This window comes from Arvicanthis niloticus, unplaced genomic scaffold (assembly GCF_011762505.2).
Source record: "Arvicanthis niloticus isolate mArvNil1 unplaced genomic scaffold, mArvNil1.pat.X pat_scaffold_1649_arrow_ctg1, whole genome shotgun sequence".
Classification (NCBI taxonomy): Eukaryota; Metazoa; Chordata; class Mammalia; order Rodentia; family Muridae; genus Arvicanthis; species Arvicanthis niloticus.
Genome location: NW_023045574.1, coordinates 21,271 through 25,115, shown reverse-complemented (window position 1 = coordinate 25,115; position 3,845 = coordinate 21,271). Strand labels below are relative to the sequence as shown.

General features: G+C 41.6%; 1 pseudogene; it reads left to right on the top strand.

Moving 5' to 3' along the window:
- Positions 1-784: 784 nt before the first annotated feature.
- LOC117701646 (adenine phosphoribosyltransferase pseudogene) lies at positions 785-2,905 on the top strand (annotated as a pseudogene).
- Positions 2,906-3,845: the final 940 nt, after the last annotated feature.

Genomic DNA, 3,845 nt, shown 5'->3' with positions numbered 1-3,845 from the left:
CTATTTGCAGATGATATGATAGTATACTTAAGTGAACCTAAAACTTCCACCAGAGAACTCCTAACCTGATAAACAACTTTAGCAACGTGGCTGGATATAAAATCAACTCAAACAAATCTTCCTCTACCTAAAGGATAAACAGGCAGAGAAAAAAATTAGTGAAACAACACCCTTCACAATAGTCATAAATAATATAAAATACTTTGGTGTGGACTCAAAGCAAGCAAGTGAAAGATCTGTATGACAAGAACTTCAAGTCTCTGAAGAAAGAAACCAAAGAAGATCTCAGAAGATGGAAAGATCTCCCATGCTCTTGTATTAGCAGGATTAACTTAGTAAAAATGGCCGTCTTTCCAAAAGAAACCAACAGGTTCAATGCAATCCTCATCAAAATTCCAACTCAATTCTTAACAGAGTAAGAAAGAGCAATTCTCAAATTCATTTGGAATAACAAAAAAACCAGGATATCGAGAACTCTTCTCAACAATAAAAGAATATCTGGAGGAATCACCATACCCTGACCTCAAACTGTACTACAGAGCAGTAGTGATAAAAAAAACTGCATGGTATTGGTACAGAGACAGACAGGATGATCAATGGAATAGAATTGAAGATCCAGAAATGAACCCACACACCTATGATCACTTGATTTTTGACAAAGGAGCTAAAACCATTCAGTGAGAAAAAGGACAAGCATTTTTCAACAAATGGTGCTGGATCAACACATGGTCAACATGTAGAAGAATGCAAATTAATCCATTCTTATCCCCCTTGTACAAAACTAATGGCCAAGTGGATCAAGGCCCTCGACATAAAACCAGATACACTGAAACTAGTAGAAGACAAAGTGGGTAAGATCCTTAAATATATGGGCACAGGGGGAAGTTCCTGAACAGAACACCAATGGCTTATGCTCTAAGATCAAGAATTGACAAATGGACCTCATTAAATTGCAAAGCCTCTGTAAGGCAAAGGACACTGTCAATAGGACAAAACTGCAACCAACAGATTGGGAAAAGATCTTTACCAATCCTACATCTGATAGAGGGATTATATCTAATGTATACAAAGAACTCAAGAAATTAGACTCCAGACAACAAAATAACCACATTGAAAGATGGGATACAGATCTTAACAAAGAATTTTGAACTGAAGAATATCAAATGTCTGAGAAGCACTTAAGAAATGTTCAAAATCATTAGTCATCAGGAAAATGCAAATCAAAACAACCCTGAGAGGTGGAAACCTGACACCAGTCAGAATAGCTAAGACCAAAAACTCAGGTGACAGCAGATGCTGGTGAGGATGTGGAGAAAGAGGAACACTCCTTCATTGTTGGTGGGATTGCAAGCTGGTGCAACCACTCTGGAAATCAGTCTGGCGGTTCCTCAGAAAACTGGACATAGCACTACCTGAGGATCCACCTATAGCACGCCTGGGCATATACCCAGAAGATGCTCCAACATATAACATATGCTCCACTATGTTCATACCAGCTTTATTTATAATAGCCAGAAGCTGGAAAGAACCCAGATGTCCTTCAACAGAGGAATGGATACAGAAAATGTGGTACATCTACACAATGGAGTATTACTCAGGCATTAAAAACAATGAATTCGAGAAATTCTTAGGCAAATGGATGGAACTGGAAAATATCCTGAGTGAGGTAACACAATCACAAAAGAACACACATGGTATTTACTCACTGATTATTGGATATTAGCCCAAAATCTTGAACTAGCCAAGATTCAACTCACAGACCATATGAAGCTCATGAAGAAGGAAGAGCAAGTGAAGCTCATGAAGAAGGAAGACCAAGTGTTGGTGCTTTGGTCCTTCTTAGAAGGAGTAACAAAATATTCATGAGAGCAAATATGGAGATTAAGTGTGGACAGAACATTTATGCCCCAAACACAAGGGCGCCACATATGTAAAAGAAATATTGCTAAAGCTTACATTGCACATTGAACCCCACACATTAATAGTGGGAGACTTCAATGCCCCACTCTCACCAATCCACAGATCATCCAGACAAAAACAGAAAAATAATGAAACAGAGGGTATGAACAAAATGGACCTAATACTTACAATAGAACATTTCACCCGAACCGAAAACAATATACCATCTTCTCAGCGCTTCATGGATCCCTCTCCAAAAGTGGACCATATAACTGGTCACAAAGTAAGCTTTAACAGATAAAAGAAAATAGAGAGCACCTCATATCTTAACAGACAACCATGGATTAAAGCTGAATTTCAGCTTTTATTTCAGCCTTAATCACAAGGTTATACACTCAGGAAACTGAACAACTCTGTACTCAATGATCTCTCAGTCAAGGAAGAAGGAAAGAAACTAACATGCATACCCGCGTTGTCCGAACCTGAGTTGCAGCTGGTGGCGGCACATCTGTAGCTTCCCTGACTTTCCCACCCCAGGTATGCTGTTCAGGGATATCTCGCTCCTCTTGAAAGACTAGGACTCCTACAAGCTTCCTCTGCCTCCTTGCCAGCCACCTGAAGTCCACGCTCGGCGCCAAGATCACAGGCTTTGCTAGACTCCATGGGCTTCATGTTGGGCCTTCCCTAGCTCAGGAGCTGGGCGTGGGATGTGTGCTCAGACCCAGAGCTCGGGAATCTGCCGAGCCCCACTGTTTGAGCCTACAATGGTCTGGATTATGGGAAGGCTGAGCTGGAAATCCAGAAAGATGCCTTAGAACCTAAGCAGAAAGTGGTCGTTGTGAATGATCTCCTGGCCACTGGAGGAACCATGTGTGCTGCCTGTGAGCTGCTGAACCAGCTACGGGCTGAGCTGGTAGAGTGTGTGAGCCTGGTGGAGCTGACCTCCCTGAACGGCAGGGAGAAGCTCGGACCTATACCATTCTTCTCTCTCTTGCAGTATGAGTAAGGAGCTGGCAGGGTGTCCACATCCTTTAGTACCTAACTGCATGGTGGTTCCACCCCGGGCACGTAAGTGACCGTTGTGAGCTACCAGCTGCCCTTTTGTCAATGCGTCACTCATTCCGTTGGTTAGCTGATCGCCATGTCTTTGGACCACCTGGATCCTTGCATTTTGTACACGTGCCACGCCCTGGAGTAGCACAGAGCTGCACTACTGGAGATCAATAAACGGATTTGATACACAGAAAAAAACAAAGAAAGAGAGAGAGAGAGAGAGAGAGAGAGAGAGAGAGAGAGAGACAGAGACAGAGACAGAGACAGAGACAGAGACAGAGACAGAGACAGAGAAAGTAAAGACTTTCTAGAATTCAATGAAAATGAAGGCACAACATACCCAAACTTATGGGACACCATGAAAGCCGGGCTAAGAGGAAAATTCATGGCACTGAGTACCTTCATAAAGAATTTAGAATGTTCTCATACTAGAAACTTAACAGCACACCTGAAAGGCTGAGGAAAAAGAAAGAAGAAGCAAACGTATCCAACAGGACATGGCAGGAAATAAAATTGGGCTAAAATCAACCATTAGAAATGAAGAGAATAATACAAAAACTCAACAAAACTAAAAGGTGGTTTATTGAGAAAATCAGTAAGCTAGACAAACCCTTAGCCAACCTAAGTAAAAGACATAGTATCTGTTGGTGCCAAGTGTCTTGAAGGCGCTGTTTGACAAAGTTCCCATGCTTGGACAACCTGGACTTATCCTTCACAGCCCTTGGTGGATATTTGCTTCACACCTTTTGCTATTCTTTTGTTTCTTACTATTAAGTGCCTCTCTCTGAAAGCTAGAACTGGGATAACAAAAAGCTAAACACGAATGAAATTTCTGAAAGTTCTCTGGAAAAACCAGTTATGCAGAAAACTGAGTCTTCCCTAAGAACTTATTA